General features: G+C 33.0%; 1 long non-coding RNA gene and 1 other non-coding gene across 2 annotated transcripts; one reads left to right on the top strand and one right to left on the bottom strand.

Moving 5' to 3' along the window:
• Window positions 1–428: 428 nt before the first annotated feature.
• LOC148779561 (small nucleolar RNA U3) lies at window positions 429–624 on the bottom strand. Its single transcript, XR_016046631.1, has one exon. It is a non-coding gene; the product is annotated as a small nucleolar RNA U3 (small nucleolar RNA).
• Window positions 625–11119: 10495 nt separating this feature from the next.
• LOC148779560 (uncharacterized) lies at window positions 11120–12048 on the top strand. The gene is made up of 2 exons (XR_016045175.1): window positions 11120–11224; window positions 11652–12048. It is a non-coding gene; the product is annotated as an uncharacterized LOC148779560 (long non-coding RNA).
• Window positions 12049–13345: the final 1297 nt, after the last annotated feature.

Raw genomic sequence — 13345 nt, 5'->3', positions numbered from 1 at the left:
TCACCTAATAACTCATCCGAAATTGTAATTCAAGCAATGAAAAACCTTTAAATAGATCATTTTGACTTAAAAATTATGATTGTGAAAAAAATAGTATTTCAAACCCAAAAAACAATGTATAATGTTAAAAAATTACCTAGACCCTCTATTTTGTCCTAAAAACATTTGTTTAAAGATCCCAAGGATTTGTATGCTTTTTTTAGTTTCAAATTTTATTTTTGGTATTGAAAATTGATATTAGAGCCATCATGGAGTTTCCGTGATGGAAAGTTCTTTCTAGATGAGGATTTAAGGTGAGGCTTCATTTGGTTTACATAAAGCCTAGGCGTTATAAAAACTTCATCTTAAAAATAAACACTCAAATATAATTTGTGTTTTTTTTTACTTTTATTTTTATTTTTTAACAAAAAAAGAAGAAGGTTTTTTTTGGTCTGTCAGAAGACATGGCCATCTCATCAGCCGTTGGTTCTGAGAGCGATCATCTTGGGCTAATGAAGCCCGGTGAGGTCCTATTCACACTCTAGCCACGTGGCTATGTCATCTTCCAAATTGTTGTGCGTCTCCATTGTGTCAATGGAAAAAGACGTACAACCAATAAAACAGATCCTGTTCAAGTAAGGTCGGAATGTAATTTGTGATCTTATGGTAGAATAAATGATTTTGTAAGAAATTTCCACCCCTTAATTGATATTTTCCCAGTATAATTTTCACCCTCGAGAGATGGGAAAAGTCCTACGAAGGTAGACACAGAGACCTACATAATTTAGGATAAATAACTCAAAATGCATTTTCTTACCACGAGAAAGAGAGGAGAGAGAAACCAATGCAGATACTGCAGAGAGATAGAGAGCCTACCATCTACCACCTTAGAGAGAGAAAGAGAGCACCATCTAGAGAGAGAGACTACTATCTTGGGTATCAAGCTTTCTTTAGAATCTTGCGTCAGAGAGAATAAAAGAGAAACTTGTTTCAGAGATTTAAGGATTGTCCACTTTTTTTTCTTTTTTTTTTTTTTTTTTTTTTTTTTTTTTTTTTCAGGTATAGGTTTTTTTTTAAAAAAAAAAATGTTTTTTTTTCTCTTCTAGGTATAGGGTTTTTTTTTAAAATATATATATATATATATATATATATATATATATATATATATATATATTTTATATAGGTATAGGTTTATTTAAAAAAAAAAATTTTCGTTTCTTCTTTTCTAGGTATAGGGTTTTTTTTAAAAATTTTTGCTTTTTTTCTTTTCTAGGTATAGGGTTTTCTTTTGAAATTTTTTCTGTTTTCTTTTCTAGTTATAGCTTTTTGAGGTTATTTTTGTATGAATATTTCTGGTGTTTGTTGTCCTTTATTTATATTTATTTTTTGCCTCCTGGGGTTGAACCACACAAAACTCAAGTTTGTTGCTATAAATGATGGTTTAGTCCCGGATTTTTTATGTGAACAGTTGGAACTTTTTTTGCTGTTGTCTTAAGGAAAATTGAGAATCCAAAATATCATATATGGTGGTTACTTTTGTACAATATTGGTCCATTAGAAAAATTAAAAATAAACTTTTAAAATCATATTGAATTTTGTGCTTATTTTTTAATGTATCTCCCTTGATTTTTGAGACATTTATAGGTAATTTTAAAATAGTATAAATTAGATAATCCATTTTCAAGATTAAGGACCGGAAACACACCTTGGGAATCCATTTATGTTTCAATCCAAGTTTGTCTTCACGAATTATACTATATTTGTCTCTTGTAATTGTGTGATTTCCTTGATATACTGAGGTACTTATTGATGTAAAATATTCATCCAAAAATAAGTAAAGATGTAGCTCGTTTGGGCTTTGGATCCGTGGACGTAAGGCTTCGGCCTGAACCACGTAAATATTGTGTTCTCTCCTCTTTTCTCCCCATTCAATATCTGTATGCTCTCACGAATCTTACCATTTGTCGATAAAAATAAATACAAAATACTTTTTTTTTGGGCTCATGATCATGTTAAACTTATTTTTTTTATTCAAATTCCATCTTTAAGATGAATTTTGGAAGGGTGGACTCACTTTAATAGCTGGATGCCAGGACACACTGTTTTTCAAATTTTAATAATAAAATAAATATGAAAAATGTTTATATAAGTATGCAACCTTAACGCCTCAAAAAACTATCTTTAAAGGTTTTTTTGACCTTGAAAAATCCTCTAATTGATCGTCTCGACATTGAGATATGTGAGCATGAAAAGCAAAAAGATTTTGAGTCCTAAAAACAATTTGTCTTACAACACATTTTCTAGACCATCCATTATCAAGATTTTCAAGTGTTTATATATCTATTAGATTTGAACCATTTTTTTGTAGTTTAAAATTGTGTACTTAGAGATGAAAATAGATTCTTAAGCCATCCTAGAAACTTTTGGCACCAAAATTATATTTATAATAAAATTTGGAAGTGCGCTAATTATTTAAGATTGCAACCTTATAAAATCTATACCCAAAAATAAAAGGCATAATGTGCTGCATCAATTTACTTCTCAAATGAATGTCACCTTTGATTTCCCTTGTGTTCCCTAACGCAATTTAATAAACTCTAGTCACGGGGAGAACGCTTATTTCTTAAACAAATGCTAAAAATAAGTGCTTCAAATAAATTTTCAAGAGTAATATTTGAAGAAGTTTGGGCGTCATTCAAATATCCATGATACCAGTGCTTGGGAAAAAAAAAAAAAATACTTATTTATAATGGGCTTTTTAAGAGGTTGTTTAGAGGGAAACTAATATAAACGTTTTGTTTTTTTTTTTTTTAATGTGTTTTGAGAGATATTTAAGGCAAATATAAAATAAGACCATTTATCGTTGATGCAGAGGTGGTCACATTAATTTTGTCCATTGAATGTGAAATTAGTTGGTTGCAATTATTCCATTGACCAAGCTCAAACTGCAAAAACAAAATTTTCGAACTTTATGTCACATCCAAGCTATCAAATTTCACATTGGCTGGTCGTAAATAATTGTAACCACCTAGTACCAAAAGTAAATGGTCACATTGTATAGAATCCCTAAACAATCAAAATAAGACACACATTCAAATACTATCGAAAGATGTTATTTCAATATTGAAAATTTTTGTGATAGCATGAGAATTTATTTTAATCTCTAACTATAAAATTTAAAATTAAAAAATAGTTTCGACTGAGCAGATCTATGAACACTTGAAAATCGTCAAAATTGACAGTTTAAAAAATGCATTACAAGATGAACTATTTCCAAAACATGAAATCCGTATTTTCCCAAGTCCATACATCTTGAAGTTGAGATGATCGATTTGAGGATTTTTATGCATCGAAACAACTTCGTCTTATGATTATTTGAGGTGTACCTTAATTTGATTGTTTAAGGCCTCACTCTTATATAAACTTTTTCTTTTTCAAAATGGTGTGTAGTTTGGCACTTACAGGAGCTAAGATTGTTGCCAGCGGTTACAAAAATATTGTTATGTATTAAGAGTACCAAACCTTCTCTTGGTTTAATATATTTTTTTATACTCCAATACCGAAACAACTCTTCTAATTTTTATCATAAACAATTTTAGTGCTATCGATATAAAACATATTCTTGTCTTTTTAGTATAAAGTTTGGCAGTCATAATATCGAACTGGTTTCAATAACAAAAAAAATAAAAATTTGTTTGGCACTGACGTCGCCCAACTTGATTCTATAAAATAAAATAAAAAAAAATTGAAAGACCATGAATTTTAATGGTCCAGCAGAACACCAATCTATTTTGCAAAGGTGATAAATATTTAGAATGCAAAAATTGAAAGACCATGAATTTTAATGGTCCAGCAGAACACCAATCTATTTTGCAAAGGTGATAAATATTTAGAATGCTATGACATCATGTGCATATGAACAGCGCTTATGTCATAGCATCACGCCTATTATTATGTCGTTATAATTCAATATTTCAAACTCAGAGAACCTAATTTCATTTGAATCTAAAACGTTGATTAAGAACCCTCCCTATACATCACAGATGAACCGTGTTATCAGCTTCTTTTTTTGAGTAATTTAGTGGGGAAGAGAGCCCTACCCATTTTTTTCAACTAGAATGGGGAGTTATATTTTGAAAATATCAGCTTCTTTTTTTGAGTAATTTAGTGGGGAAGAGAGCCCTACCCATTTTTTTCAACTAGAATGAGGAGTAACATTTTGAAAGTATTACTTAAGGGTGTGAGCGGCAGGAATGGATATCACATTATGGTAATTGGGTGTGAGGATGCTACCACCATGACCCCAGCCGCTTTCATATCTATCAACTTCAACTTCTTTCAATTTCCTCGAAAGGAAACCTTTCCTTTCTTCCTTGTCCGTGAACTTTGTCCAAATGGAAACCTTCACTCATGAAACACTGAAGAAAAATCAGGAGCACTAAGATTGTGGCAATGTTAATTGAAACCTTAGCCATGGCTGGTGTCTTATAATCTGAATTGTGGTGAGGAAGCAATGATTAGATCGCAACAATTAGGTTACGAGTCGATAATTGATGGTTGGTCGAAGTGCGGCGATTTTCGTATTGACATGACGCTGGTTTTGAGAAGGAAATGAAGGCACAGTTGGTAGCTTGGGCCAAGGCTGTTGCTTCATGTGCTCATTCTTCCTCCTTGGGGTAAAGCTCAGACCACGCTATCCTACCCAAACCAATTAAGCAAGAGGGAGAGAGACATGGAAAACTGGGTAAAAATTCAACGGCACAGGATCTAGCAAAAAACTTAAAAACTTGATTCAAGCAAGAAGAGCAATTGCAAGAAAGATTTTTCTTTTTCTTTTCTTTTTCCTTTTTCCTTCTCTTTTTGAGATGAGCCAACCATTGTATTAATGTCAAAGAGTATGTACATTTGACAAGTTTTAGGCTCTGTGATTTACAGTTTAGCTTTGTGATTGGGTACAACCGTACAAGAAAGGGCTGAAGGCCACCATACTCTAAATTTAAGAGATTTTGTGCTATGCTACTAACTTACATTTCATTTACATCTCGATTTTCGCTGAGCATTCTTCACTACCAATTAGGCATAATATCATCGAAGAAATGTTTAATGCAATTCTACTTATTCTTTCTGTCTTTAAAGTTGTGAAGTGTTTATGTAGCATGTTGAACCATGGCATTCATTTGCAGCACTCTCTTGTTTGATGAGATTCAGTGTTACTTTGATGTAGTAATGTTAGCAAACGCCGTAAATCTATAGTCATCAGGGCATTTCGGTAACAGATGGACCACCGATCACGTAGCATGTTATTCCCTTACTACGGTTTAAGTAGTAAATTGTTCTTCGCCTTCAATGTTGGTGCATGTATCATCTTGTGGTGAGTCGTGTTGCTTCGTGGTGCTCCTTTTCGGCTCTTTCTTTCCCTTTGTGAGCACTTCTTCTATCTCCCTCGATTCAGGTTTCTTATTCCTTTGGCATCAGTTTTAAGGCTGAATAATATTCTCTTAGTGCTATAGTACAGTAAACTACTATAGTATATTTCAAAATAACAAACATTCTTGTGTTGGTTTCTTAGGTTTTAAATAAGGGAAAAGTTTATAAAAGGTTGCAACTTTAAAATATAGAATTGCGGATGCACCTTAAAAATCCATTGTAGAATGTTGTTTCAATGTTGAAAAACTCTCTAATTGATCATCTCAATATCGAGATGTATGAATATGAAAAAAAAAAAAAGATTCTGAATCCCAGAAATAGTACATTTTGCAATGCATTTTCTAGGCCGGCTATTTTCAATATTTTTATATATTTATAGATCTACTTGATTTTTACCATTTTTGGATTTTTAAAATTTATAATTAGATATGCAAATTTTTTTTAGATAATCCTAAAAATGTTTTACACCAAAATTATATGCTATAATAAAATTTCTAGATGAGCCTTAATTGGATTGTTTAAGGTTGCAACTTAATAGAAACCCTTTAAATAAATAAAAAGTAGAAAGTAGCAGGTTTTTTAGTCTCACAATGAATAGTAGAGTGTGAAAAGAGTAGTATTAATATAGAAATACTCGTATGTCTTATATTCATGGAATAAAGGAGAGAGTGTGGGTGAGGGCTAAGGCGCAAGGGTGCTTGATGGCACAACAATCACATGTCATGTCAAGCACCTTAACATTCTAGGCTCTGATACTACTTGTTGTGCGTGGAAATTCTAAAACCCGAACGGTTGATTTTCAATAAAGAGATTTTACATGGTTTGTCACAGGTGTGATTACATCTATAGGCAAAGATAATCAATGATTTTTCACTTCACTTTAAAAACCTTACCATCATGCCACTTGTACAAAAAATTTACATGATTCATCACAAAGTGTGATTACATCCACAGACAAAGACGATCATAATCAATGGTTTTTTACTAATTCAAAAAAAAAATATATAAGACACTTATTTGAGAGACTCTCAAAACTCAATCTCCCACCAAGCTTTTTTCTATCTACAATTCTCCCTCTACACACCCTAGTTTCCTTTGGTTATTTACTAATTTTCTCTCTCTACAAAACCCGCTATATAAAGAGAAGATAAAACCAAAAACTAGGTACTTGAGGCCTCTTTAACTTTCTCATCACTTTTGAAAACTTTATCCTATCTAATGTAGACTCACATATCTATTCTAACCCAACCAGGACTGACCTATACAAACTCATAAAAGATAAGAAAGGTGGTTAATGATAAATCCCCAATTAATAAGAAACCAAAAATGAAAGAAAAAAAATCTCTTAAAATTAGGAATTCAATACATATTTAACAACGTGCAAATGCGAGGGCACTTGATGATGCACATTTCCCTTCGCATGCTTGCATAGTGATTGCTAAAAACCCCATTTGTCACATGTCATGTGAATATACACCATAACCATTATTTTTCTCTCTTTAAAAAGGGTGTTTTAGTCCTTTTTATATATACTTTTTACTATTTTGAATTGTCTCTCTGAATATTTTCTTACTGACTCTCTGAATATTTTCTTACTGACTCTCTCTCGCTAAAAATACAAAAATGAGCCTCTTTTTCGATATAAATTTAGGTAACTCTAGTGCGAAGTAGACTTATCTATTTTGTGCAACATTAGGTGAATATCATCAGCGCCTTTCTAATTACATATATCCCAAAGACTTATTTGTCTGGTTTACCTATTCTGGTATTGTACATTTAAGAGGTAAATTACAATCTTGAGAGAGTGCATAGCGTTAGGAAAATTTATTTTCAAAATTGTTTCTTTCGTTCTTTTCTTATTACGCATTCCAAGCCCGTTTCACCCATCGTATAAATTCCAACATATACAATAAGAACATTGTTAAGGCAATTTTTCAAATTTTATTGTCTATAAGACTCCGTTCCCTATGTTGAGTAGGTATTCTTGCAGAGTCTGCTCAGCCATAGAGAAATGGGTCCCTATGGCTTCAGCCAAGCAAGAGAGATGATCTGTGTTCCAAAAGTGCAATAGAAGATTGGGGAACCTTACCCAAGCTGGTATTGAGCTATAATTAATAGTTGGAATCAAGAGGGCTTCTCGATGGTTAAATGCCATGAAAGACATGCATTTGCCCTATATAAACCCATTTATTTCCAGGACTTCTAGTGAAGTAATTAAGGTGTACATGTTATTTTTAAATCGGAAAAAACTTCAAATAAAAAAAAGAGGTTTCAATCCTTGAGAGCCCAGTTCCAGTGCATGTCAAACAGGGCCTACTTTCGCCGAAAATGGCATATCATTTTCTCCCTTTTCTGTGCATGTTCTTTATGTTTCCTTGTTCTGGTTTTCATTGCCTAGATCTAAATGAAGTTTAGAAATATGCAAACTTTAAGATCTAGTAAATCTCTACTTCCAAAGTGGCTTAGGCTATAGTAGAAGCCCATTAGCTTATCTAATGTTTTCCTAGCCATGAAAAAATAATAAGTAATGTAATTATTTCTAAAACACAAGTGACTAACCATAATTTCGACAAGTTATTATTGCTGGATCCTTCCACAATCCAAATTGTAAGACCCGAAACCCTCGATTATGAAATGTATGGTGGAGATCTGAGTATCTGTTTGCATCCTTTTATAATTTGTATGTTGCGTGATTTATTATTTAGAAGTTTCTTTTGGATAGAATAGTTGGGATTAGAATGTAAGAGATTCCATTTCATTGGGTCCTTGTTATGTTCAAGAAAAAATAAAATTATGTTAATGTCTCTTATAAAGAGTGGAATTTAAAAATAGGAAAAGTTTATATAAAGTATCAATCTTGCAATGTATAAGTAAGGTGTACCTAAAAACCCAACTATATAAGGTTGTTCGGAAAACCCTCAAATCGATCATCTCGACCTCAAGATTCATAGACATAAAAAAGAAAAACGGATTTCTAATCCTAAAACTAGTTCATCTTTTAACACATTATCTGGACCATCCATTTTCAAGATTTTCAAGTGTTTATAAACATGCAACTTTAGGTATTAGAGAGAAATAGAGTTTTGAGAGAGAGACGGTAATTTGAGAAAGAGAGATGGTGCTTTGAGAGATAGACGTTAATGAAAAAGCAAAGAGTTTTGAGACAGTGTCATTTTAGTTTTTTTTTTGTCAAAAATTCATGGTCAAAAGGGTTCAGGGTTGTAACATGAAAAAGATGAAGACTTTTGCTTACAAGTAATATTTTCAATCATTCGGTCTCATGAGAAATAGAAGTAAAAAATAAGAGATAAAGAGATATTTTTCCTGTTTTGTACTTTCAGGAAAAGTAAAAAAAACACCATTTACTTTTTGTACACAGTAGTCACAATCACTCATGTCCTTCAGATTTCAAATTGGGTGGTTGTAGGAGAGTCTTTGGATTGACTCAAAGTTAAAAAAACAATTATCCACCCTTACTATGGTAACACCTTGCTAGCTTTGGAGGTACACCAATTCTGTTGTATGTACATATTCTTTTAGGGATGCGCGGTTAGCATGCGGGCCAAGCCTGTACATGTAGAAATGCAGCCATTGAATAATTCTATTTTTGAGATGGTTTTTTTGACTTAATTTATAAAGATATGTAATCTCTAACAACATGGGTTCATGAATATGAAAAAATAAATCAATTTTATAAACTAAATATAAGACTTCTATTAAGAAAGGAAAAAGTTTATATAAGGTTGCAACTTTAAAATGTAGAATTACCGATGCACCTCAAAAATCTATTGGAAAAAGTTGTTTTAATGGTGAAAAAACCCTCTAGTTGATCATGAAAATAGATTTTTAGATAATCTTAAGAAGTTTTTATACCAAAATTACATGTTATGATAAAATTTGGATATGCCTCTATTGGATTGTTTAAGATTGCAACCTCATAGATTCTGCACCCATTAATAAAACAATTGGACCGTTTCTTTCAATTGTTTTTAGATGGACCTCATATTTGCATCCATCTTTAAGAACATTTGATAATTGGAACATCCAGGCCATAAGATAGAAGTTGTAGTTTATTGTAGTACTTTTTTGTTTGTTGATAGGAAGTACTATAGCAAACTGATTTTTAGAAATTATAGGTTCTCGAGAAATGATAACCATTGCTTCCATCTTCCATTAAAGTTCGCTCATCCAAGAAGTTCACCCCTCGTCTTTTTTACTATTTTTTTCCCTACCATGACCTTTTTCCCTCTCTATAGCTCTTTATTTCATTTATCTATGTAACATGCTATTTCTCTCTCTAAATCCTCTGTAACCATGCCATTTCTCTCTTCCTCCTCTCTCTAACTATCACGTTTCTCTAACACTTTTGTCAATCTAAATGTGCCCATTCTGTCTAATACCTTCTCTATCTAACTCCTCTATCTCTCTACCCGTGCTCGTCTCTGTCTAACTCTTCTAACTCTCTACCCGTGCTCGTCTCTGTCTAACTCCTCTATCTCTCTACCCGTGATCTTCTCTGTCTTTCTAATGCAGCCATAGGTATATCTCACTAACCATGCTCTTATCTGTCTTTCTAATAGTCATGACCCAGCTAATAGCCTGTGGCCGGGCAAAGAAGGGGAATATGACCATTAGAGACAAGTTTAGTCATTTTTTTTAAGATAATAATGTGTGGCTAAGATTAAATATGATAGATGGCCGAAATTTTGTGGGAATTTTTTGGAGTTATGAATTATAGAAATACTTGGTATTGAAGGATTTTAGCAGGGGACAGAGACGCAAGTTTGTAAAAAAATAAGAAGATGTGGGTTGACCGACCTTCCTTATAATATCTACTTATAATCGGATCATTTTGTATTTTTGGTAATTATTTCAGGTCCATCTATAATTTACTCCATCTGTAATTTACTCTTAATGATTGTTTATAATGAACTTTATTTAAATAGAAATTTAAAAATAAGGAAAATGGTTTGATAGGGTTGCAGCCCTATCAAAGTAAAGCTTCACCTAATAACTCATCCGAAATTGTAATTCAAGCATTGAAAAACCTTTAAATAGATCATTTTTACTTCAATATTATGATTGTAAAAAAATAGTATTTCAAACCCAAAAAACAATGTATAATGTTAAAAAATTACCTAGACCCTCTATTTTGTCCTAAAAACAATTGTTTAAAGATCCCAAAGATTTGTATGTTCTTTTTAGTTTCAAATTTTATTTTAAAATTGATATTAGATCCATCATGGAGTTTCCGTGATGGAAAGTTCGTTCTAGATGAGGATTTAAGGTGAGGCTTTATTTGGTTTTCATAAAGCCTAGGCCTTATAAAAACTTCATCTTAAAAATAAACACTCAAATATAATTTGTGATTTTTTTTATTTTTATTTTTAATTCTAGATGAGGATTTAAGGTGAGGCTTTATTTGGTTTTCAAATATAATTTGTGATTATTTTTATTTTTATTTTTATTTCTTAAGCGAAAAAAAAGGGTTTTTTTTGGTATGCCAGACGACATGGCCATCTCATCAGCCGTTGGTTATGAGAGCGATCTTCGTGGGCTAGTGAAGCCCAGTGCCAATATTCACACTCTTGCCACGTGGCACTAGGTCATCTTCTAGATTGTTGTGCGTCTCCATTGCGTCAATGGAAAACAGATCCTGCTCAAGTAAGGCCGGAATATAATTTGTGATCTTATGGTAGAATAAATGATTTTGTAAAAAATTTCAACCCCTTAATTGATATTTTTCGTGTATGATTTTCACGCTCGAGAGATGGAGAAAGTCCTACGAAGATAGACACAGAGACCTACATATTTGAAGGTACATAACTCAAAACGCATTTTCTTACCACGAGAAAGAGAGGAGAGAGAACCAACGCAGATATTGTAGAGAGAGAGAGCCTACAATCGACCACCTTAGAGAGAGAAAGAGAGCACCATCTAGAGAGAGAGACTACTATCTTGGGCATCAAGCTTTCTTTAGAATCTTGTGTCACAGAGAGAGGGAGAGAGAGAGAGAAATCTCCTCTCAGAGAGAGAGTCGCATGAGCGTGGCCATGGCCATGGCCAAAAAGTGCAGCACCCACCGGTACCTAATGAGCCCTTCTCACCCTCTACAGAGAATATGCCCCTATTGCCTCACCCAACGCATTCGTTGCCTCAAAATCCAGCAGAAACAAGTTTCTTCTTTTTCTTTCCACAAGAAAAGAAGATCAAACAACGCCAAATCTTTTTCTCTCTCTTTTCAGTAAACTCCATTGTGGATGCTGCCTGCCTCGCCGGAAATCCTTCTCTTCCGCCCACCCCACCCATGCCTCTGGCAAGAACCAATTTTCCGGCAACATTCCCGACCAAACCCAATTTTCCATTGACGATTCCGGCCAAGATTCAACGGGCTCTGACTACGAGTGGGCATCATCGCCTGATGGAGTTCTTTTAGTCGATCGAGAGGAGCACGCCACGTGGAAGGAGTTGCATCCAACGGAGCTAAGGCGTCTTTAACCCCATCAAGTTAACGGCGTCGATTTGTAGGTGAGATTTGAATGAATCACAAGCCATAGTGTTCTATTATAAATGTATACCTCATTGAAAGGAACTTTAATTATTATTAGGGCAAGCTTTCTATGCTTTTTCTACAGCATAAAAGTTCTATCTTCCTTCTTATCCAACCGTCCATTTTGAATGGAAGGCTAAGATTGTCCAAATCATAATGTCACATCTCTACTCTATTTTATTTTTAACTTTTTTCAATAAATTATTTTGGATGTTCATTCCTCTATTAAACTCGAACTAATGAAAAATATAAAAAAATATTTTCAATAAAATAAACCATAAAAGAAAATGATCGAGCCTTAAAAATGTTTTGTATTTTTTTTTGTTATCGACAACAAAGATCACGTAATTTGAGCTCCAAATGCATGGATTGAAGCATAAATGGATTCCCAGGGGTGCGTTTTCGGTCCTTAATCTTGAAAATGAATCGTCTAATTTATATTATTTTAGAATTGCTTATAAATCTCATAAAAATCAAGGCAGCCGCATTAAAAAATACACACACAATTCAATATGATTTTATAAATTTATGTTTAATTTTTAGAATAGAGCAATATTTTATTGTATGTAAATAATTCACAAAATTAGGCGTAATATAGGAAAATTTGAAATCTCAATTTTCTTCAAGAAAAAAGAAAAAAAATTCCAATAATTCACATGAAAAATCATAGATAATGTTGAAGATTTGATGAGAGCATACATGCACAGACATTGAATGAGGAGGTAAGAAGAGAGAACACAACATTTACATGGTTCAGGCCGAAGTCTTACGTCTACGGATCCAAAGCCCCAATGGGTTACATCTTCACTTATTTTTGGATAAACATTTACATCAATGGACAAAACTCTAATTTATAGCAACAACCTTGAGTTTTGTGGGTTCAACCCTAGGAGGCAAACATTAAATGAATAAATATAGGACAACAAACGCTAGAAATATGCATACAAAAATAACCACAAAACCCTATACATAGAAAAGAAAAAATGAAAAGAATTAAAAAAAAAAAAAAAAAAAAAAGAAAGCACACAAAAATAACCTCAAAAACCTATACCTAGAAAAGAAAAAAAAAAAACTACTCAAAAAAAAAAAAAACAAAAAAAAAAAAAAGAAAAGAAAAGAAATGGCAACCTGAAAACTCAAAATCTTTAAAACAAGTCTCTCCTTTGTTCTATGTTAATCGAGTCGTCCTTGAGCTCAGACTCGGCGACGATTCACAGCTAAAGAACAAATCTCCGCCAGAGGTATTATCACCGTCCGCTTCGACGACGTTAACTTGGTGGGGCGAAAGAGGTCTTAACACCGTTGGAAGCATCTCCTTCCACGTGTTGCGTTGTTGCTTCTTGTCGAAAGGGTCGCCATGCCCACGCTTATCCTACTCTCTCCCTCTCT

The sequence above is a fragment of the Amborella trichopoda genome, chromosome 12, assembly GCF_054954075.1.
Source record: "Amborella trichopoda isolate Santa Cruz 75 chromosome 12, AtrichopodaSantaCruz75HAP2 v2.0, whole genome shotgun sequence".
Lineage (NCBI taxonomy): Eukaryota > Viridiplantae > Streptophyta > Magnoliopsida > Amborellales > Amborellaceae > Amborella > Amborella trichopoda.
Note: the sequence above shows the minus strand (reverse complement) of the source record. Positions and strands in the feature narration are given on the sequence as shown.